Consider the following 25,517-nt stretch of genomic DNA (forward strand, 5'->3'; position numbering starts at 1 on the left):
GGAACTCCAGCAGAACCGGCAGTTGGAGGACGGGCCTGCAGGTGGCTGTCCTAGATACGGAGGGGAGGAAAAGAGGTCCCCAGCAGGTGGCCCTGCCAGTTAACTCTCACCACTCCACACCGGGCTGGGCTGCCCCTCCCGCCGAGAGGGCACTAGGCCAACCCCATGCACCATGCTCTGCCCCAAGATGCCTGCAGCCCCTACCCCTGGCCAGCACCAGCTCCGCTCATGCACCAGCAGTTCTGAACAGAACAGCTGTGCCTCACAGTGGCCGGCCCCTGGAGGGCCCTGGCACGGAGGGCTGCGAGCATGGGCCGGCAGCCTGCGGGCTACCCCGGCCAGTGAAGTGCCTCATCTGGCACAGTCTTTAAGGAAGAAAATGGGCATCACACTCAAATGCACTTTTGCAGACAAATGGACATTTCCAGAAGAACGGAGGGACCAGTTCTACCACCTGGGCCCATCACCGAGTCAGCACCATCCCACTCCTAACCAGCTGCTGGCAGCAGACACTGAGCAGGACACACTTGGCAGCCAGGGGAGGGCGGGCCCACCACACACGGACCCTCCCTAACAGAGCCCACCACACACCAGCATGGGACACAGCCCCAGACTGAGGTGGCAGGGGGAGGGCTCCCCAGGGCCTGGCACGCCCTCACCACTACCCACGCAGAGACAGGCTCGGGATAAAGGGATTGGTCTGAGGGCCCCATGGTGCACAGCAACCCCTGAAGAATTCCTAGTTCCCATGGGCTGACTCCCCAGCCTCAGTTTCATCCCATGATGGGGACCTGGACAGCCCACTTCCTGAGGTGGTTATGACAACTCAGTAGGATGATGCAGGCAAAAGACTTTGGCAGCGCCTGGCAGAGCCAACAGTCAACATGTGGTCACACCACTGCGCCCAGGGTTGGTCCCATCCCGAGCTCTATGGCCACCAGGACTCACGCACGTGCACACACACGCAAGACTGCGAATGGTAAACTTTATTAATGGAAAATGGAATGCCTCGTTAACAGAAACCTTGATTTAAAAATGGCAGAACAAGAACACATTTATTAAAAAAAAAAAAAGTGAGTTCACATTGTATTGAGCTACAACACGGTGGCAGGATTTACTTTGCTTTTAAAAAGATCCCCCAAGTTCGAGGGAACCCTGGCTACCAGATTCAACAGTGCGTCTGCCCACCTGAAAACTCGCAGTGAGTGGGACTTAGTAGCGGTGGGTGAAGTGGGGGTACGGGGGGGATGAGGGTGTGGGTGAGGGATTCTGCTGCCCCGGTCCTGGCTGGCCACTCCGCCACCTTCCAGTCCGCCACCTGGCACCACGTGGCCCTGGGAATGTCCACCTTGTGCAAAGCCGCCTCGCCTAGGAACAAAGTCAGACATTTTTTTTCCCCTTGAAGTGCTCAGCGTTTTCATCGTAACATGGGTTCAGTAACGGTCCCGCAGCCTTTAGAGCGCTTGGGTTTTTTTTTCCAGGTGAGAAAAATCATCATCACACATTGTATTCCAGGTACCTCAAGAGCGTTATTTGCATAAATTGCAAAGAGCTGCTTTTTGCTTTGTTTTCAAAACATCCAACCCAGCCAGCTGATCAAACATGCAAAAAAGGGAGAGGAAGTGAGGAGCAGGAGTGAACCACCGTCCTCCACGGACGACACGCCTTACCCCGCCACTCCACCGTGGCTTGCCATGTGCCCCGGCCCCGAGGGCCCAGACAGGCCCCTCTCACCACCTAGAAGAGAAGAAGGGTCTGCAAACACTCCATTCCTGGGGAAGCCCCTGGACACATGCGGGGGCCACAGCCACCCTCGTCCCTGGAGCCAGCCCCGTACCTTGCCACCTGGTGTGCTCCCGGCTAGCCGTGCCTGCATCCATGGCACCCTGCCAGGCACATGCCTGGTGCTCCTCCAGCCGCTGGTTGTGCTCTCCCCAGTCACGGCCACCCCTTTGCCAAAAGAAAAAGACATGCAGCCATCTAATGAGCCTCCAGGGTTGTGTCGGCAGCAGGCACACCCACCCTGGCCTCAGCTGCATGGTGGGTCATGCCACACAGCAAGGGCTGCATGTCAAGTGGGCAAATCATGGGAAGGGACATTTCCCCAAAGACAGATGTGCTAGTAAGCACGTGAGAAGGTGCTCAACGCTACCCGGAAATGCCAATCCAAGCCACACCGAGATGCTACCTCCCACTGGCTGGGATGCTAGAATCACACAATAACACACACCGTGGAGGGTGCGAGGAAAGGGAAGAACCCTTGTCCACTGCTGGTGGAAATGTAAAATGGTGTGGCCACTGTGGAAAAGTTTGGTGGTTCTTCAAAAAGTTAAGTGCAGAATTACCATGACCCAGCAAACCCATTCCTACCTGCCAGAAATGAAAACATGGCCAAAGACACCTATGCATGAATGTTCCTAGCGGCAAGATTCCTAACAGCCAAAGGGAGAAGGACCCCAACACCCATGAACTGATGAGCGGATAACACTATGTAGTGTGTCTGGACCATGGAATGTTCACAGCCCTAACTAGGAAGGAAGCGCTGGCCCAGGCAGCATGTGGAGATGAGCCCTGAATACACAAGGCTTAGGGAGAAGCCAGGCCCAGCAGGCACACCGCGCAGGCCAAGAAATGACTCAAGAAAGCAAATCCAGAGCCAGAAAGGGACCTGTGGCTACCAAGGGCAGGGGGGAAGGGGTGCGGCTGCTAAAAGGGGCAGGGTTTCCTTTGAAGTGATGAAAATGCTTCAGAATCAGCCATGCGGATGGCTAAACAGATCCACATACACGCAAACCTCCACTGACTGCACACGTGAACGGGAAGTGTGTGTTGTGTGAATTATACTTAAAGAAAGCTATTTGTTTAAAGTTTCAGACAAACTCTGGGAGATAAAAATCCGACTCCAGTGTCCTGAGTCCCAAGTGGCCAAGCAGTCACAGTGGCCGTGCAGGAAAGCAGCCAGACCCATCTGCATGAGTGCCTGCCTGCTGTGGGTTGCCGGATGCAGTGAGAGTCAGGCCAAGTGAGCCAGCCCACAGGCCCGAGAGGGGCCACCAGAGCCCCCAGTGCGCACTGCCAGGCAAGTGCAATACCGCCCTGGAGGGAGCGGAAAGCTCCCGTGTGGAACCTGCCCTCGGTGACCTGATGGCGCCCAGCTGCTACTCACTGTGGATGAGTTTCCCGTTTACACCCCCGAGGTATTTACCATAAAAGCCACCAAGTGACAGAACAGGAATGCTAATGAAGTCTCACAGAAGAGAACACTTCACACCAACTGATCAGAGCACTGCCACCGTCTGTGCTGCCCACAGATTCAGGAGAAGCTTCGGGTGTCCTGGGACACTCGGCACAGCTCCGAGTCAAAGTCCCTGGCAGAGGTGGAAGTGCCTCTCAGCGCGGAGGGAGGGATGGAACGGGGGAGCACAGGGGGCCAAAACCCACCCTGTGGCACTGGGCAGGGGCCGAGGCAGCCCTGGGCCGGGGCTGGAGACAAGACAGGACACTCAGCTCACAGAGGAAAGCAGGGTGGCAGCCGCAAAGCGGTCCTGCCACCAGCCTCCTCGCGGCCAGCCCAGACAGCAACAGGACAAACAGGCAGGGGTGACTGCAGCTGGCCAAAGAAACTAAAGAGGCACCCAGAGTCCTCCCAGACAAGCCCTGCACCCCACCAATGCTGACAAGGCTCAGAACAGCACCCCCACTGCAGTGCTGGTGAAGGTGGCTTTGGACGCCTGTGGAGGACCTGGCCCAGTGTCCTCAGCCCCGAGTCCTGGGTGGAGGGTCCTCATAAGTGATTCTAACAGGCAGGACAGGGTTGAGAAGACCCACCCCAGAGCAACTAGGGGTCAGAGAGAAAACCCGAGGAAGACACGTGTCAAGAGGCAACGTGGAGGCAGGGGCGAGGCTGCTCTACCACGGACGGGGCAGGACTAAGAGCTTCAGCGCTGTCTCTCCCAGTGTGTACGCAGCCCGTGATCGAGACATTCACAGCTGCAGGCGACCCCCAGCTCAAGAATGGGGATGGGCCATTCTGGGCGACCTGGACAGCTCCATCCCTGAAAGCCTGTTCTATGCTTTCTTCTTGAGAACCTGGACTTTCTGAGTCAGGGGTTTCAAATGGCAGGACCCCTGGTAGCCCGTCCTAAAGCTGCCCTAGCTGAATCAAACCTTGGGGACGTGCTCAGCCAGGCACCAACCTTTTCCCAGGTTAGGACAGATGCTCCCCACCCGGCTGGGGCTCACCCACTAACCTGGGGGGAGGGGGTAGCCCCCGGCCTTCACTCAGCCTCTTGTCGGAGCCATAGCCCCCCCAGCCATCACGGGAGTCCCGGCCGTGGCGCTCTGGGGGTCCTCCGTGGCCATGGCGGTCATCTCCATAGTGCTGGAAGGCAGGAGAGGAACAGGGTGACACTGACCATGTCACCCACATAGGCCCACCTTCCGGAAGGCCTGTCCACCGCAGGCCCCAGGGTGGCAGGTGGGGCGGAGCTGAGAGAGGACTGAAGGGTGCAGCCTCAGCCCTGCTGGGCCCTGCTTCACTGACCTTCTGCTCCCTGGCTCCCCTCCTCGCACCCCTACAGCTGCATCACTGCCCCACCTGAGCTGCCCCAGGAGCCAGGGGCACCCTGGTATTACTGCCCTCAATAGCTCTGCTCAAGGTCCACTAAGACGTCACCAAACCCTGTCTTCCCTGAGAAGTTGGGCGCTGCCTCCTTTCCGACAACAGGAGGGCCCTCGGGTGGGTCAGCCCCCCTGTGCTCTGGCAGGGCCACAGTTCCAGCCTCCCTGGCCAACCAACTCTGCATGGAGCAGCCAGCAGCCAGGAAGCAGGCGGGTGCTGCCTGCTGTTACAGGCCATTACTCTGCCGCCCACCTCCCACCTCTCCACCGGGCTGCTGCTTTCTCAGAACTCACACCCTGCCACCATGCACGGGGCACCCGCATGGCACCACAGAGACTCAGGGACCACTCTTGTGGCCTTCAGCCCCCCATGCCCACCCAGCACGGACTTGAAACATGGGGAAGCCCGGGCTCCCCCATCCCCCCGACCCTGGCACATGTGGGCTAAATGACAACCACCATTTGGGTTCTTGGGGGACCCCACAGGTACTAAGACCCAAAGGCTCCCTGAGCAAGTGGACAATGAAGAGACACATGAGTTTTCTACTGGATACAATGAAGAACAAGCCCGACATATTTGAAAATGACAGAAACTTGAGCATTACAAAACAATCAAATATTTGCACTTTTTTTTTTTTTGAGACGGAGTCTTGCTCTTGTTGCCCAGGCTGGAGTGCAATGGTGCGACCTCGACTCACTGCAACCTCCGCCTCCCGGGTTCAAGCGATTCTCCTGCCTCAGCCTCCCGAGTAGCTGGGACTACAGGCACTCGCCACCATGCCTAGCTAATTTTTTGTATTTTTAGTAGAGACAGGGTTTCACCATGTCGGCCAGGCTGGTCTTGAACTCCTGACCTTGTGATCCACCCACCTCAGCTTCCCAAAGTGCTGGGATTACAGGCATGAGCCACCACGTCCGACTAAATATTTGTACTTCTAGTCGCTGGCCAGAACCCACACTTGCATACCCGCCACACGTGCTGACTTGGTTGCCACCTCTCTGGGATCAAGCGGCCGCCTGGCTTGAAATGGTCCGCTATGCCCGCACAGCAGTACAGTGGCCCCAGGGCTTGGCATCGGGGCTCTACTCACCTGCCCATCCCGGTGGTCTCCCATCATTGGCCTCGAACCCTCCCGCCTGCAAAAGGAAAAGATCCCGTTCAAACAGCACCAGGCACGACTACACGTTTCTGCAGGTCAGGCAAGTTTCACGACTGGGATACTTTTTCCATCCCATCACATAAAAACTATAACTGGCCTGAGAAAAAAGAAAAAAGCTAGCTCAAATCGAAAGGCTTTTTCCCGGGGGCAGAAACGAAGTTGGATCCTAAAGAGGTGGGAATAAAGATCTCACTGAACTAAAATTCCTCGGGGAGCTCTCAGTTAGGGGAACAGGGACAAACAGAGGCCTCCGATGATCCCTCATCTTTGGTCTGACCCAATGCGTGGGACTCATCAAAATTCACACCAACTCCACCCCAAACTCCAGCAGAATTAAGAGTGTGGCCTCTCAGCCTCCCTTTCCTGTTCTCCCCGCTCTGACATTCTGACTGAAGGAGCCAATGAATGGGGAAATAGGTCAGAGATGTGCAGCCGAGGGGAGCCCAAAGGCAGGATTCTTACACTGGAAAACCAAGGGCTGCCTTTTTAATAAACTAGATGTATTCCTCATTTTAAAAGGCTAAAAAACCCACCCAGACCCTCGAAATACAAAACAGGCCTCATGAGAAATTTTGCACGTCCTCCATCAATTCTCTGGTAGCTCTTGGGCACAACCAGGTTGTGCTGGCAAACACTGCTGCCTCACAAGAGAGCTCGGTGCAGATGGCCTGCACTCAGGCCCCTCCTGGCCCACCTATGAAAAGCGTTGGTGGATGGAACGAGCTCTGAGATGCCTTCCTATGAGGTAAGCTGGGGATTCCAGCAACTCGCTCAAGTTCTGTGCAAGGCCAGAGTCATCCACTGTGGATCTCAGAAGTAAACGAGGCTTCAGAGCACACAGGAAGCCCTGCACTGGGCTGAGAACGAGGTCAGCTGGATGCCCCGGTGCCCACAATGACTGTAGCTAAAGGAGGGAACAGGACCACTGAGCTGTCGATGGCGTGGTCCTGGTACTGGCCCCGGTCTCGATGATCGAAGTCGTGAAAGCGGTGGTCTGGCCGGGGAAAGTCTGCACGATATCGGTCCTCCATTGCCACACGCTTTCCTTCCGGCCAATAGGCATCATCTCGTCTGTTGGTTTTTATTTTAAAAGAATACAAATTCCATTTATGAGAGAGGAGGAGGAAAAAAGGAGGTGGTGGAGGTGGGGAGGGGAGCTCTCTCCCCAGACCCAGTATCGTTTAAAATGTCCTGCAGGGCTAATCTCTAAACATTCGATCATCATTGCTTTGATCTGATAAATTAAAACCGCCATTAACAGCCAAGAGGCACACTTGTGTTCTCATCCAACAGTCCCGAAAGGAGCACTGCTGTGAGCTCATTGTCTCGTGAGGCTGTTATTACCTTGATCCCCCCTCATGAGCACAAATGCAACTGAAATGAAATATTTGATTCTTCTGGAATAGCATTCGAGTTGCCACACTTTTACTTTCCCTGCCTTCCACGGGAGCCTGAATCTCCCTCTGAGTTTCTTGCAAAAGCAAAGAGAATGACATGGGGTGATAGTGAACTACACACAGCTCTGGACGGCATCCAATTATCTTCTTCCTGATTTTTACCAGAAAACTAGGCTCACGGAGAGCGGGGTGAAGGGTGACTGTCAATTAAGCCGCCTGGGGTAGCTAGAGACCAATAAACCTACTTTCTAAATCAGAGGCAATTTCCTTTTCCACAGCGCCTGCTCTGCCTCTCTGTCTACAAGGACACATGAGACCGGCAGAGTCAGCGGTGGCCAACTTGGGCCTGACGGGCGTTCGGTTGTCTCGCAAGACAGAGAACAGCTATGCTCCACGGGTAAGTGGAAAGGAAAAGCATCACAAACCCTTCAGCAAGTGGCAGCCGTCAAGTTTCCCAGAATAACTCAAGTTCAGGAAGATGCTACACAGCCTCCGGTGAGGACAGCGAACTGATAAACCTGCAGCAGCGCAGTGAGATCGGCGGGGGGTCCCCAAGGCGCATGCTCCATATCAAATTTCATTCTCCCCACCGACAGGGACGGAAGAGAAGCCGCTGTTCTGCTGGAAGGGTGAACACCGCTGCCACGCTGGTCTCCGTCCTGCCCACGCTCTGGGCGGGACTCACCGGTCCAGGTCGTAGGGCCTCCGCCCGGGCCGCTGCTCCTGCTCGTAACGCAGCTGCTCCTGCTGGCGCCGCAGCTCCTCGCGCTCGCGGTGGCTGCGCTCCTGCTCCTTCCTGCGCTCATGCTCCACGCGCATGCGCTCGCACTCCAGCCGCTCCCGCTCCAGCCGCTCCTGCTCCTTCCTGCGCTCATGCTCCACGCGCATGCGCTCGCGCTCCAGCCGCTCCACGCGCATGCGCTCCCGCTCCAGCCGCTGGCGCTGGCACTCGAGCTGCAGGCGCTCCCGCTCCAGGCGCTCCCGCTCCAGGCGCTCCCGCTCCAGCCGCTCCCGCTCCAGCCGCTCCCGCTCCAGGCACTCCCGCTCCAGGCACTCACGGTGGCTGCGCTCCTGCTCCTTCCTGCGCTCACGCTCCACGCACATGCGCTCGCGCTCCAGCCGCTCCCGCTCCAGCCGCTCCCGCTCCAGCCGCTCCCGCTCCAGCCGCTCCCGCTCCAGCCGCTCCTGCTCCTTCCTGCGCTTGCGCTCCACGTGCTCCCGCTCCAGCCGCTCCACGCGCATGCACTCCCGCTCCAGCCGCTGGCGCTGGCACTCGAGCCGCAGGCGCTCCCGCTCCAGGCGCTCCCGCTCCAGGCGCTCCCGCTCCAGGCGCTCCCGCTCCAGGCGCTCGCGGTGGCTGCGCTCCTGCTCCTTCCTGCGCTCACGCTCCACGCGCATGCGCTCGCGCTCCAGCCGCTCCCGCTCCAGCCGCTCCTGCTCCTTCCTGCGCTCGCGCTCCACGCGCATGCGCTCGCGCTCCAGCCGCTCCACGCGCATGCGCTCCCGCTCCAGCCGCTGGCGCTGGCACTCGAGCTGCAGGCGCTCCCGCTCCAGGCGCTCCCGCTCCAGCCGCTCCCGCTCCAGCCGCTCCCGCTCCAGGCACTCCCGCTCCAGGCGCTCGCGGTGGCTGCGCTCCTGCTCCTTCCTGCGCTCACGCTCCACGCACATGCGCTTGCGCTCCAGCCGCTCCCGCTCCAGCCGCTCCCGCTCCAGGCGCTCCCGCTCCAGGCGCTCCCGCTCCAGCCGCTCCCGCTCCAGCCGCTCCTGCTCCTTCCTGCGCTCGCGCTCCACGCGCTCCCGCTCCAGCCGCTCCACGCGCATGCGCTCCCGCTCCAGCCGCTGGCGCTGGCACTCGAGCTGCAGGCGCTCCCGCTCCAGGCGCTCGCGGTGGCTGCGCTCCTGCTCCTTCCTGCGCTCACGCTCCAGGCGCTCCGGCTCCAGCCGCTCCGGCTCCAGCCGCTCCGGCTCCAGGTGCTCCGGCTCCAGCCGCTCCGGCTCCAGCCGCTCCCGCTCCAGCCGCTGGCGCTGGCACTCGAGCTGCAGGCGTTCCCGCTGTAGCCGGGCCTTCTCCTTCCGCTCATGGAAGGCCTCGAGGCGTTGCTCCCGCTCCCGCTGCTCGCGCTCCCTGCGGGGACAGGCGAGGCTGCCCTGAACTCCCTGCGTGAGCCTCCGAGGAGAAAGCCCGGTGCCCAAAACTGGGTGTGTATTGGAAGCAGGAAAAAAAAATGGATCCAAAAGCTCACCGGGCTTCCCTAAAGCTGTGCATGCAGGGGGTTACCTTACTTAACAAAGTTACCTTAAGAAAAGCAAAGGCAGCACAGCTGGCAACATAGTGTTCTAGGTTCGCTCGAGAACATTTTCCAAATGCTGTGAGCACAGCTTTTGCTTTACTGAGCAATATTTGAGGAAAAGTGACAAGAGAACGCCGGGCATCCCGACGTGAAAAGGCCGAATGTCAAGGCAGAGGGACAAGCCTCCTTCAAGACCACAGCCCAGAAGGGAGCCGCGGCAAAATGACAACTGGACTCTGCTTGCAGTTTCTGACCTTAGGTGAAAGGTTTCAACAGGGAAGACTGAGGCCTCAGCACCCAGGGACCATCCCATCCCATCAAAGCCACACACGGCTGGGCCTTCCACACGGGCCAAGGTCCAGCACCAGAGGAGGGGTGAAAATAGACTTTGAGCCAGCAGAAGGCTCAGCCTGTAATCCAGCACTTAGGGAGGCTGACGCAGGAGGATCGCTTGGGCCCAGCAGTTATCAGCCTGGCAACATAGCCAAACCCCATATACTGTAAAGGGCTTTGATGACTTCTTTTTAAGAGACAGGGTCTCACTCTGTCACCCAGTCTGCAGTGCACTGTTGTGATCACAGCTCACTGCAGCCTTGAGCTTCTGGGCTCCGGCAATCCTCCCACCTCAACCTCCTGAGTAGCTGGGACTACAAGTGCACGCCACCATGCCCAGCTAATTTTTAAATATTTTGTAGAGGTGGGGTCTCGCTACATTGCCTAGGATGGTCTTGAACTCCTGGCTTCAGGTGATCCTCTGGCCCTGGCATCCCAAAGTGCTCGGATTACAGGTGTGAGCCACTGCACCTGGCCCTTTGATGACATTCATGCCACCTGGCATGTCTGGCGGCTCACGTGTGAACAGGTGCTGGCCCCTGCCTCGAGGACCCAGGTGAAGCACGACACCCGCCAGCCCAGGCACTGGCTCTCGGGCACACAGACTGCGCACTCCAAGTACAGCTGGGAGGACAGCCACCCCGAGAGGAAACCACCAGCCCACCGCCCCACCCAGCTCCACTCACCGCTGCCTCTCCATTTCTCGGATCTCCCGTTCCCGCTGCCTCTGGCGCTCTCTCTCTCCCTTTGTTCTTTGATTTTATCAAATGACAAGATGTCTCTTTTCTTTGCTTTCTGACTTGCGATCCTGACTCTTGGAGCTCTGTTTACCAAAACTGGTTTATTAATGTCAGGAAAATGATTGCAACAAACAAACAATGGAGATTATGCACGTGTGCATGAGACTAAGATTCTCTGGCCCCACATGGTGTAGATGGAAGGCTGTGGTCTCCAGACCAGAGGCCCAGGCCATAGGCTGCTTCCCTCCAAGTTTGCATTTTACTGCCTAATCCAGAATCCTGCTTTCAGATGTCAAGGGGCATTCATGGAAGAGAAGAGGTTGGCCCACGCCTCAGAGAACCTACAGGCACAGTTCTTCTAGCATAGCACAGCCAAGGACTCACATAATCCAAAGCAAACCTAGGCCTCTCAGAGCCACGGGCACATCCGCACAGGGCCACTGTGGCCATTAGTTCAGAGGGAACAGCAGTCAGGCCAGCTGTTTGGACAGCTGGAGGGCAGACTGCATGTTTCACTTCTCAACTGCTGGCTCAGGACTCAGGCAGACAGCTCTAAATAGAATATGCCAGGCCGGGCGCAGTGGCTCACACCTGTAATCCCAGCATTTCAGGAGGCCAAGGTGGGCGGATCACAACATCAGGAGTTCGAGACCAGCCTGACCAACATGGTGAAACCCCGTCTCAACTAAAAATACAAAAATTAGCTAGGCGTGGTGGCGCATGCCTGTAATCCCAGCTACTTAAGAGGCTGAAGCAGAAGAATCGCTTGAACCTGGGAAGTAGAGGTGGCAGTGAGCTGAGATTGCGCCACTGTACTCCAGCCTGGGTGACAGAGCGGGACTCCGTCTCAAATAAATAAAGAGAATATGCCAAAATGCTTTAATGCAAAACAGTGCTGCTAATAAGGTACAGAACACTAATAGCCAACTTCCGTAATTTATTTTTTGTAGGTTTTTTGGGTTTGAGACCCAGTCCTGTTCTGTTGTCCAGCCTGGAGTGCAGTGGCTCAGTCACAGCTCACTGCAGGATCAAGTGATCCTCCCACCTCAGCCTCCTGAGTAGCTGAGACCACAGGTGCACACCACCATGCCTGACTAATTTTTCTATTTTTGTAGAGACAGGGTTTCGCCCTATTGTCCAGGCTGGTCTCAAACTCCTGAGCTCAAGTGATCTGCTGTCTCATCCTCCCAAAGTGCCGGGATTACAGGTGTGAGCCACCGCACCCAGCCTATATTCATCATTTTCTATCTGTGGCATAAAGCTCAGAGCTGTAACAACTGACTCCCATTTCCAAGGTTCTCCAGGGCCCCTCACCCAAACTGGCTACACATCAGACCCTCCCAGGAAGCTTTTAAACAACACAGAACCTGAGGCCTCCTGCTGATCCACACAGAATCTCTGGGGCAGGGGCCTGGGAAATGACATTTTTAAAAAGCTACTCAGTTTATTTTCCTAATTAGCTCCCATAGGAGAGAAAGAGCGAGCAATGAAAAACAAACCAACCCAACAGAAAGACAAGCAAAGGTCAAGACGAGACATTACACCAATTATTAATAAAATGCAGGCTGGAGAGAAAGGGGCACACAGACACAGGAGAGACACGCATCACTCAGCACTTTGATGGCAAGCTTTGCCTACGAGACGGGCAGATGTCTTACACACACTGCAGTAGAATAAGGTGACAGATGTCCACATACCACCGCACAGTGGGCAGCACAGCAGGCAACAGTGTCAGCACGGGACTCCTGGGTTCTCAGGCCAGCTTAGCCACTTACTAGCGACCTGGCAGGTGCAACACACCCAGGAGATTTAAGTCCCCTCCACAACCTTTCTGAACAGCACTTTATTTCAAAATTTAAACGTTAAAAGAGGCTGGGAGTGGTGGCTCACACCTGTAATCCAGCAAGTTTGGAAGGTCAAGGCGAGAGAATCACTTGAAGCCAGGCTAAGCAGCAAAGTGAGACACCCCCACCCTTTATTTTTTTTAATAGGTAAATATCATGCATAAAATAAAAAATATATGTAAAAGCGAAAAGAAAAAAAAGCAAAAAGGAAAAAAGCCAAACCGTATGTGTCTGTATTTAGAGACCTCCAAGGCATATTACACAGAAAGTGCAAGCTCCAGCACATCCTCTGTCTGTGGTCCCATGGCAGGCACAGGGGACGTGTGTGCAGAGGAAGCCGAGGAGCCCAACTGGACACACGGAGGCTTTAGTATGCCCGTGCTGCATCTCCTCAAGCTGACCAGATGTTCTAATCATGCATGTGTCATCACTACTTATTTTCAACATCACAGTTACATGGGGGTAAGAGTATGGGTCTTTTTCAATGTTCTACTCTACATTTCTCTGTATCTTATGATTTTCATGTGAAAAATGACATTAGGAACTGATACTTTATAAAATCCAAATGTTCATTTTAAAAACTAAGTCTTAGTTGGGTGCAGTGGCTCAAGCCTGTAATCCCAGCACTTTGGGAAGCTGAGGCGGGTGGATCACTTGAGGTCAGGAGTTCGAGACCAGCCTGGCCAACGTGGCAAAATCCCGTCTCTACTAAAAGTAAAAATATTAGCCTGGTGTGGTGATGTGTGCCTGTTGCCTGTAATCCCAGCTACTCGAGAGGCTGAGGCAGGAGAGTCGCTTCAACCCAGGAGGCAGTGGTTGCAGTGAGCAGAGATCACGCCACTGCACTCCAGCCTGAGCGTCACAGCAAGACTCCATCTCAAAAAAAAAAAAAAAAAAGTTAAGTCTTAACAACACAAAGTGGTCCTGGCTGAATATGGTGAACTCCACATTCGTTAAAAAAGTACTGTCACCTCATGAATATCTTAGCTAGAACCTGCAGCTGGGAAGCAGAGGTTTTTATTGTTTCCCAGAGTGAAAAACGCAAATGAGACGCTATTTCATCTAGTTGTGTGCACAACTCGAGAGGTGCACCTGTTGATCTGATAACATGACCAGCTCTCTGTCCTAGGTTGGTCTCTACCTTTTTGGTTAATTCAATAGGAGACTAAAAAACCAATGAAAGAAAGTAACCTGCTATTAAGTCAACCAAAGAGTAGGACCTGCCTTCCGGCTCGAAAAGCCTGGGTCTGGCCCATCCCACCCTACGGTGAGCTGCCGTGTGAACCAATGCTCTGTCTGAAGGCGGCACATCCCGGTCAGGAGCCAGTAAGGGAAGCAAACACGGATGCGCACTGCTCTGCAGAAAGCACCGGGATTCATGTGTGTGTCTGTATCCGCAATCTACACAATTATCGCGCCTCCTACAAACTTCAATTTTAAAGGCAAAACAGTGCTGTTTTCATAATGCGGATCAAACGGGCCGTGGAGCCATCGTGAGAAACAGCTGGCCCTGAGATGGCAGAGGCAATACTCACTCTCTCTTTGGACCTGCTCGTGGTTTTCACGCTAATGACGGGCTCTCCTTTCGATTTATCCATCACGACCGTCCGCTCCATTCCTCTGCTTCCTTCAGGAAAAAACACAACAAACTATCAAAACCTGTGGACGCCCCAACTTCCCGCAGTAAACAGCACTCTGATGGACCCTGGGCTTTGAACACACAAGGCGTGAGTCAAGTGACTGACACTAGCCTTGGGAGCCTCTATTTCTCATCTGTTGTGAGCAACACGGTAACACGGGCACAGCATCATGGGGGTACCCTCACAGCTCTTTACACAACTAGAGGGACATGTTCCCAACCTACAGCTTAAACCTGCAGCATGCACACAAGCACAGCCATCCTGCAGAGCCCTCCGTGACCCCTCCACTCTAAACCCACACAGCTCCGGAGGTGGTCTATGCTGTCACTCCTCCCTGACATTCTGTGAAGCTCCGCAGTATCCAGCCCGTGCTAGGAATCACACTGCCACTCTGAGGGAGTGCCTTGCCAGACGGGTGGGCTTCCCTCCATTCATCTCCAGCAATAAAGGCTTCCAAACCAATTCTCTCTCCTGACGACAGAACCACCAGGCATAAACCACTGGAACAATGACTTATTTGGGGAGATTTATAATACTTGAGGAACATTTTAAAAACACGTTCCTCGTGAGACGCAGGGTAAATTAGCCCGAGAGCTGAAGATCCAGCTTGTAATGTGCTATACCAAATTTCAATGCTCCAGATGGTTGGGTTTTGTTTCTGTTTTTCTCTTCCTTGATGAGGGAGGTGGAGTTGGCTTACTTTTTTTGCCACAAAACATTCTGAGTCTCATACGGATTCAAAGGTGTAAAGCACAATGAACCTTTATAAAATGACAACAGAAGTGGCATCGTCCAAACAGAACCACTTCAACAGATGCTTGGAGGTTTCATTTTTCTCTGTGTTTTTACTACCTCCAGCTTTAACATAATGTGGGAAAAACTTTACTGCACACCTGCAAAATAGCATCAGGTTAGTTACAAGAAACTCGGACAACTCACTCTTGCAAATCCCACACTACAATCAGCCAAAGGCCCTGAAAAAGCCCGAACTCAGGCAGCTGAGTTCAGCAATACACACAAGCCCTGAGTCCCAAGCACTTCTGAATTCCCGATGTTGTATGGAAACTCCTTTAAGCCATTTCATCAACAGCCTCTTGTTTCTTTAACAGTGCCATATGAACAGCGAAACAGCCATGTCACCAGAGCATGCTGTCCTCACCTTCCCTCGGAACCCCCACTCCCCACCCGTGCCAGGCCTTCCCCTTCCACAGCTCTTAAAAGGCTCTCCTCACCTGATTTGGTGACTCTAGACCGATTTGTAGGTCCGGGTTTCAGCTCATCCTGGTCTTTTTCTTCCTTCTTAATGTCTTCAGGCTTTTCTTCCTCCTTCTTCTCAATCTTCTCTTCCTTCTTAATTATAGTTCTATTTAAAGACATGGTTATCGAATTTGAGTTCACAAGACTCTGTAACAGGAACGGCTCACCCAGAGCCTCGACTCACACATACTCAGAGGTCCACACAAAACAAATCACCCCAGCGGCAATTAGGTGGCAAAAATTATTTGAAACCCATAGTAATAACAATACTCCTCTTTAGATACAGGCTGTATTCCCACTTCTAGTATGTGCTGAATTGAGGGATATGCACAATGAAATTCCTGGGGATGCGTTTCCAAAATGTCAGACAGGCTAGCACGCAAAAGTGGTGTGCAGGTGGACATGAGAAACACGCCAACTACATAAGAACACTTCTAAAAAGTTTAATGTTTCATCATGTGTGTGTGGAACATTGTTTATAAGCTTTATAGGGAAAAGCATTTCTTCCCAATACAGCCTCAACAGGATGGAGGCACAGTGGCAGGACACCAAGCCCCCGCTGCACAGAGCGGCAGGCCATTTACCCTTGAGGCCAACACCCCTCGACCGGTAACTGCTGCATACTTTTAGGGAGTTAAAATAATATGTTATGTGCCAGTGAATACGGGAAGGTGTTAAGTGCCATTTCAACCAAAGGCAACTTTCTTCTAAGCAGTGAAATAAATCATCTTCGCCACTCAAACTCAGCTGCTGCGTTCCCTAATGCCATTTGTCTAATTAAACTGCACACTGACTCAACACCAACGACATGCCAGGGTCCAGGCAGGAAAGTCAGGCCCCTGCAAGGCCCTCCAGCAAGCACCTGTTGGCCTCTCCTCCAACCGACCCAGGCAGGGTTCCCGGCAGAGCTCCAGCCACGCCACGGAAGCCTCTCTGATTGCCCCGTCTCCTCTGCCCTTCTCAACCTCCACATCATGGAGTTGTCTTTAAAAAAATATATATATATACCATTTTGAGAAAAATTTTAAATACACACCATAGTAATTAATGGTAAATCCCACAACTGACTATTGTAAATCATCTCATCTCCTCTCCCTCATCCCTGCGACAACCACCAGGGTGGCCTTAGTGTCAATCACTGGGTCTGCCTGACCGCAGTAATCTACAGTGACATTTTATAAGAATGCCTTAGCAGTGACACGAACGAGGCCATACTTCATACACTGCTCTACAGCTTACTTTTGTCACCTCATGGTATGCTTTAAAGAAGGGTTTTTAGGCTGGTTGCGGTGGTTCATGCCTGTAATCCCAGCACTTTGGGAGACCAAGGTAGGCGGATCACAAGGTCAGGAGTTCGAGACCACCCTGGCCAACATTGTGAAACTCCGTCTCTACTAAAAATACAAAAAATTTTAGCCAGGCGTGGTGGCGCATGCCTGTAATCCCAGCCACTCGGGAGGCTAAGGCAGGAGAATTGCTTGAACCCAGGAGGTGGAGGTTGCAGTCAGCCGAGATCGCACCACTGCACTCCAGCCTGGCGACAGACAGAGACTCCGTCTCAAAATAAATAAATAAATAAATAAATAAGAAGGACCTTTAGAGCCTGAGACAGAACTTAGGGGGAATAAAAAGGGTCTGACTCCTTTCATCTGCTGCACAGAATTCTGTGTTTATTCATCTGCTTTCCTTCCAGTAGATAAATATATATGCTGGAAAAAAGACTGGAAGGATATCCAACAAAAAGCATCATCCCTAGGTGTTGGGATTACACCTGACATTTACATGTGCTTTCTGTATAACAACTGTATAAAAACCACCACTCATCCAAGATGGCAAAGGCTAGCCCCTCTTCTTCCCCTCTTTGGAAAGCTTCTCTATTTCACAAGGCCAACCACTAATCTAGAAATCCTTCAAATGGAAGGGAAGGCTAATGAAGGTGTTAATTTGAAGAAAAAAATGAGGTCAAAACAAATTTTTAAATGCTCAACCTCCTAGGCAAACAACCTGCATGCAGTTTGGTCTTAAAGATCTTAAGTTCGCCGGGCGCGATGGCTCACACCTGTAATCCCAGCACTTTGGGAGGCCGAGGTGGGTGGATCACGAGGTCAGGAGATCAAGACCATCCTGGCTAACACGGTGAAAGCCATCTCTACTAAAAATACAAAAAATTAGCCGGGTGTGGTGGCGGGCGCCTGTAGTCCCAGCTACTCGGGAGGCTGAGGCAGGAGAATGGCGGGAACCCGGGAGGCGGAGCTTGCAGTGAGCCGAGATTGCGCCACTGCACTCCAGCCTGGGCGACAGAGCGAGACTCTGTCTCAAAAAAAAAAAAAAAATCTTAAGTCCATCACCCAGTTAAGAGCCATGGGGCTCCGAGCAAACTTCATAGGTTGAATCCCAGCCTTGCCGTTTCCCAGCAAACTCAGGCAGGGCGTGCTCCCCTCTCTAGGCCTGTATCCTCTCCTACATAAAGCAAGTGCCTCACAGGGCTACTACAAGGACCAAGGAAACTGCTGCATTCCCAGTGCTGGCCACAGGACCACGCCATACTGTTAGCTAATTATTACCACCTTTCCCACAAATACAGAAAAACAATTAATGAAACATGCAAGATACCAAGAACACCGCAAACCTGCAACAACAGTTCCCCATCTTCCACCAATACAGACATTTTTTTCTTAGCAATGCTGATGGGATGTGTCTTTTTGAAGTTGCTGATTAAATTAGGGGCTCACCCCCCCCACCCCCTTCCTCCAAGTTCATGAAGGCTCATCTGACACCCATTACTCAGGGGCCTACTGATTTCAATCTGGGGCCAGGTGCAGTGACTCACACCTATAATCCCAGTCTTTTGCGGGGCCAAGGTGGGAAAATTGCTTGAGGCCAGGGTGGAAACCAACCTGAGCAAAAGAGCAAGACCCTGTCTCTATCAAAAATTTAAAAATTACCTGGGAGTGGTGGCCCACACCTGTAGCCCCAGCTACTAGGGAGGCTGAGGTGGGAGGTTCACTTGGGCTTGGGAAGTCGAGGCTGTAATGAGCCATGACTGCATCAATGCACTCCAGCCTGGGTGACCCGTCTCAAAAAGTAAAATGTTTTTTAAAAATAATAATTCCAATTAAAAATAATAATTCTAATTTGGCCATGATGTAAATTGGTAATTACATCTTCAAAAACCCAGTTCAACTATGTCCACAGACATGTTTACCCTCTAAACTGCATTGACAACGTAAACTTAAGGCAGACACTCAGCCTTCTGAGACACTGCCATGATCAGATACAACACGGAAATCTACCTTCTCAAAAGAGAAGCCTACAATTGTGTTAAAAATATAAACAACCCACACCTCCCTTGAAAGATCTGTCCCTACCTCCATTTTGATTAAAGATATAAATCACCCCTTTATAAAAATAGAACCTCTGACCCATGGTTCCCAACTACTACACCAAGGTACCCCAGGGTGCCACCGTGAACTCACAGGGTGCCACCGTGAACTCACAGGGTGCCACCGTGAGAACTCACAGGGTGCCACCGTGAGAACTCACAGGGTGCCACCGTGAGAACTCACAGGGTGCCACCGTGAGAACTCACAGGGTGCCACCGTGAGAACTCACAGGGTGCCACTGTGAACTCACAGGGTGCCTTGGAATATTTTTAATTTTGAGGTAAACACAGCAATGCTTTTGCCATCTGTCAGACACAGCACCAACTACTCACTCAAGGTCATTCACTGCAACACTAGCCCAGGCTAAATTCCTTTGGATGATGCTTTATCTTTGAAAAACTGGGTTTATGACAGTTGCTGTGATTAATAAGTGAGAACTGCATGAAAATCAACGTGGATGAGGCAATGATTCCAAGGTCTGAGAGGCTGTACAAGGGACCAGAATACGAAAACGACATTTTGTGTATACTGTTTTTTCAAAAGGCTAATCAGTTATCAGGAAACAAATACATGCTGAGGATCAACTGTATCCACTTTTTAAAGACATGGGCTACTTCGTTAAATAGCTTTACACAGAAAGCTGGAGACTGGCAGGGCGTGGTGGCTCACACCTATAATCCTAGCACTTTGAGAGGCCAAGGAGGGCAAATCATGTGAACTCAGGAGATTGAGACCAGCCTTGGTAACATGGCGAAACCGCGTCTCTACAAAAAGTAGCCTGGCTGGGTGGTGTACGCCTGCAGTAGTCCCAGTTACTTGGGAGGCTGAAGTAGGAGAATCACTTGAACCCGGAAGGTGGAGGCTGCAGTGCCACTGCACTCCAGCCTAGGCAACAGAGTGAGTCCCTGTCTCCAAAAAATAAATAAATAAAAGCTGAATATTAAAGTGGCAGCAGAACACAAAAATCAGCTAAGACTCCAGCAGGAAGCAGGCAAGGCTGTGTGGGTACAGGTGGGGACAGATGCCTGTTTTTCAAGACCCACGGTGGCACAGTACATAGTATATATTTGGTGAAATTTGATATTTTATGTACAGTATATAATATATATTTGGAGAAATTTGATATTTCATGTACAGTATAGAATATATATTTCGTAAAATTTGATATTTTATGTTCAGTATATAATATATATTTGGTGAAATTTGATATTTTATGTACAGTATATAACATATATTTGGTGTAATTTCATACTTTATGTACAGTATATAATATATATTTGGTGTACCTCCATATATTATGTACAGTATATAATATGTATTTGGTGTAGTTTGATATTTTATGTACAGTATATAATATATATTTGGTGAAATTTGATATTTTAGGTACAGTATATAACATATATTTGGTGTAATTTCATATTTTATGTACAGTATATAATATATATTTGGTGTACTTCCATATTTTATATACAGTATATAATATGTATTTGGTGTAGTTTGATATTTTATGCACAGTATATAATATATATTTGGTGAAATTAGATATTGTATATACCGTATATAATATATATTCGGTGAAATTTGATATTTTATGAACAGTATATAATATATGTTTGGTGTACTTCCATATTATATGTATAGTATTTAATATATATATGGTGTACTTTCATATTTTATGTACAGTATATAATATATAGTTGTTGAAATTTGATATTTTATGTACAGTATATAATATATATTTGGTTAAATTAGATATTTTATATAAAGTATATAATATATATTTGGTGAAATTTGATATTTTATGTTCAATAGATAATATACATTTGGAGAAATTTGATATTTTATATACAGTATACAATATATTTTTGGTGTACTTTCATATTTTATGTACAGTATATAATATATAGTTGTTGAAATTTGATATTTTATGTACAGTATATAATATATATTTGGGGAAATTTGATATTTTATGCTCAGTATAATATATTTGGTGAAATTTGATACTTTATGTACAGTATATGATATATATTTGGTGTACTTTGACATTTCATGTACAGTATATAATATGTCTTTGTTGAAATTTGATATTTTATGTACAGTATATAATATATATTACCCGTACTTTCATATTTTATATACAGTATATAGTATATATTTGGTGAAATTTAATATTTTATATACAGCATATAATATATATTTGGTGTACTTTCATATTTTATGTACAGTATCTGCTATATATTTGGTATATTTGATATTTTATGTACAGCATATAAAATATATTTGGTGAAATTTGATATTTTATATACAGTATATAATATATATTGGTGTACATTCATATTTAATGAACAGTAACTAATATATATTTGGTGAAATTTGATATTTTATGTACAGTATATAAAATATATATGGTGAAATTTGATATTTTACAAACAGTATGTAATATATATTTGGTGTAATTTGATATTTTAAGTACAGTATATAATACATATTTGGTGTACTTCCATATTTTATGTACAGTATATAATATATATTTAGAGTACTTCCATATTTTATGTACAGTATATAATATATATTTGGTGGAATTTGATATTTTATGTACAGTATATAATAAATATTTGGTGTACTTCCATCATATATGTACAGTATATAATATATTTTTGGTGTAGTTTGATAATTTATGTACAGTACATGGTATACATTTGGTGAAATTTGATATTTTATGTACAGTATATAATATATGTTTGGTGATCTTTGATATTTTATGTACAGTATATAATATATATTTGGTGAAATGTGATATTTTATGTTCAGTATATGATATATATTTGGTGAAATTTGATATTTTATGAACAGTATATAATATATATTTGGAGTACTTTGATAATTTATGTTCAGTACATAATATATATTTGGTGAAATTTGATATTTTATGTACAGTATAAAATATATATTTGGTGTACTTTCATATTTTATGTACAGTATATAATATATATTTGGGGAAATTTGATATTTTATATACAGTAAAAAATATATATATGATGAAATTTGATGTTATATGTACAGTATAAAATATATATTTGGAGGAATTTGATATTTTATGTACAGTGTATAATATATATTTGGTGTACTTCCATATTTTATGTACAGTATGTAATATATATTTGCTGAAGTTTGATATTTTATGTACAGTACATAGTATATATTTGGTGAAATTTGATATTTTATGTACAGTATATAATATGTATGTGGTGAAATTAGATATTATATGTACAGTATATAATATACATTTGGTGAAATTTGATATTTCATGTACAGTATATAATATACATTTGGAGGAATTTGGTATTTTATGTACAGTACATAATATATATTTGGTGTACTTCCAAATTTTAGGTACAGTATATAATACGTATTTGGTGCAGTTTGATATTTTATGTACAGTACATAGTATATATTTGTTGAAATTTGATCTTTTATAAACAGTATATAGTATATAATTGGTGAAATTTGATATTTTATATACAGTATATAATATATATTTGGTGAAATTTGATATTTTATGTTCAGTATATAATATATGTTTCGTGAAATTTGACATTTTACGTACAGTATATAATATATATTTGGTGTACTTTGATATTTTATGTATAGTATATAATATATATTTGGTGAAATTTGATATTTTATGTACAGTATATAATATATATTTGCTGTAATTTCATATTTTGTGTACCATGTATAATATATATTTGGTGAAATTTGATATTTTATATACAGTATATAACTTATATTTGGTGAAATTTGATATTGTATGTACAGTATATAATATATATTTGGTGAAATTTGATATTTTATATACAGTATATAATATTTTTTGGTGAAATTTTATATTGTATATACAGTATATAATATATATTAGGTGTACTTTCATATTTTATGGTTAGTACATAATATATATTTGGTGTACATTCATATTTTATGTACAGTATATAGTATATAATTGGTGAAATTTGATATTTTATGTACAGTATATAATATATATTTGGTAAAATTTGATATTATATGTACAGAATACAATACATATTTGGTGAAATTTCATATTTTATGTATACAATGCAATATATATTTGGTGAAATTTGATATTTTATGTACAGTATATAATATATATTTGGTGTACTTTGATATTTTATATACAGTAGATAATATGTATTTGGTGAAATTTGATATTTTATGTACAATATATAATATATATTTTCTGAAATTTGATATTTTATGTACAGTATATAATGTATATGGTGAAATTTGATATTTTATGTACGGTATATAATATATATTTGGTGAAACTTGATATTTTATGTACAGTACATTATATCACTTTGGTGTACACTGATATTTAATGTACAGTTTATAATATATATTTGGTGAAATTTGATATTTTATGTAAAGTGTATAACATATATTTGGTGAAATTTGATATTTTTTGTACAGCATATAATGTATATTTGGTGTGCTTTCATATTTTATGTACAGTATATAATATCTGTTTGGTGTACTTTCATATTTTATGTACAGTAAATAATATATTTGGTGAAATTTGATATTTTATGTACAGTATATTATATATATTTGGTGTGCTTTTACATTTTATATACAGTAGATAATATATATTTGGTGTACTTTGATATTCTATGTTCAGTATATAATATAAATTAGGTGAAATTTGGTATTTTATGTACAGTACATAATATATATTTGGCGTAGTTTTACATTTTATGTACAGTGTGTAATATATACTTGGTGAAATTTGACATTTTATGTACAATATATAATATATATTTGGTGTACTTTGTTATTTTATGTAGAGTATATAACGTATATGGTGAAATTTGATATTTTATGTATTTATATAATATATATTAGGTGTGATTTCTTACTTTATCTACAGTATATAATATATATTTGGTGTACTTTGATATTTTATGTATAGTATATAATATATTTGGTGAAATTTGTTATTTTATGTACAGTATATAATGTATATTTTGTGTACTTTGATATTTTATGTACAGTATATAATATATATTATCTGAAATTTGATATTTTAAGTACAGTATATAATATATATGGTGAAATTTGATATTTTATATACAAGATGTAATATATATTTGGTGAAATTTGATATTTTATGTAAAGTATATAATATAAGTTTGGTGTACATTGATAATTTATGTACAGTATATAATATATATTTGTGGAAATTTGATATTTCATGTACAGAATATAATATATATTTGGTGAAATTTGATTTTTTTGTTCAGTATATAATGTATATTTGGTGTACTTTGATATTTTATGTACAGAATATAACGTATATTTGGTGAAATTTGATATTTTATGTACTGTATATAATATAAATTTGGTGTACTTTCATATTTAATATACAGTGTATAATATATATTTGCTGTACTTTCATATTTTATGTACAGTATGTAATATATATTTGGTGAAATTTGAGATTTTATGTATAGCATATAATATATACGTGGTGAAATTTCATATTTTATTTACAGTATATAATATGTATTTGGTGCACTTTGATATTTTATGTAAAGTATATTATATATTTGGAGTAGTTTCATATTTTATATACAGTATATAATATATATTTGGTGCACTTTGATATTTTATGTACTGTATATAATATATGTTTGGAGTCGTTTCATATTTTATGTACAATATATAATACATATTTGGTGAAATTTGATATTTTTTGAACAGTATATTATATATATTTGGTGTGCTTTTACTTCTCATGTATAGTATGTAATATATATTTGGAGAAATTTGATATTATATGTACAGTATATAATATGTATTTGGTGAAATTTGATATTTTATGTACAGTGTATAATATATATTTGGCGTCGTTTTCATATTTTATGTACAGTATATATTATATATTTGGTATAATTTCACATTTTTTGTACAACATATTATATATATTTGGTGTGCTTTTACCTTTTATGTACAGTAGATATTATATATTTGGTGTACTTTGATATTCTTTGTACAGTGTATAATATATATTTGGTGAAATTTGATATTTTATGTACAGTATATAATATATATTTGTAGTAGTTTCATATTCTATGTACAGTATGTAATATGTATTTGGAGAAATTTGATATTTTATGTACAGTATATAATATATAATAGGAGAAATTTGATATTTTATGTTAAGTATATAATATAAAGTTGGTGAAATTTGATATTTTATTTATGGTATATAATATATGTTTGGTGTACGTTGATATTTTATGTACAGTATATAATATATATTTGGTGCAATTTGATATTTTATGTACAGTATGTAATATTTGGAGAAATTTGATTTTATATGTACAGTATATAATATACAGTTCGTGAAATTTGATATATTATGTACAGTGTATAATGTATATTTGTGGTACTTTGATATATTTTGCACAGTATATAAGATATATTTGGTGTACTTTGATATTTTATGTACAGTATATAATATATATTTGGTGAAATTTGATATTTTATGTAGAGAATATAATATATATTTCTTGTATCTTGGTATTTTATGTACAGTATATAATATATATGGTGTTCTGTGATATTTGTTGTACAGTATATAATATATATTTGGTGTACTGCGATATTTTACGTACAGCATATAATGTGTATTTTGTTTAGTTTGATTTTTTTTTTACAGTACATAATATATATTTGGTGTGTTTTGTTATTTTATGTACAGTATATAGTAGATAGTTTGTGTACTTCGATATTTTATGTAAAGTATATATTATATATTTTGTATATTTTCAG

At 45.5% G+C, this 25,517-nt stretch overlaps 1 long non-coding RNA gene and 1 pseudogene across 1 annotated transcript; both read right to left on the reverse strand.

Moving 5' to 3' along the window:
* Nucleotides 1–971: 971 nt before the first annotated feature.
* Nucleotides 972–1,757, reverse strand: LOC134756946 (uncharacterized). Its single transcript, XR_010130438.1, has 2 exons — nucleotides 1,671–1,757; nucleotides 972–1,368 (listed from the first exon to the last, which is right to left on the reverse strand). It is a non-coding gene; the product is annotated as an uncharacterized lncRNA (long non-coding RNA).
* Nucleotides 1,758–1,793: 36 nt separating this feature from the next.
* On the reverse strand, nucleotides 1,794–15,402 carry LOC134757053 (scaffold attachment factor B2-like; annotated as a pseudogene).
* Nucleotides 15,403–25,517: the final 10,115 nt, after the last annotated feature.

Source organism: Gorilla gorilla, chromosome 14, assembly GCF_029281585.2.
Source record: "Gorilla gorilla gorilla isolate KB3781 chromosome 14, NHGRI_mGorGor1-v2.1_pri, whole genome shotgun sequence".
Taxonomy (NCBI): domain Eukaryota; kingdom Metazoa; phylum Chordata; class Mammalia; order Primates; family Hominidae; genus Gorilla; species Gorilla gorilla.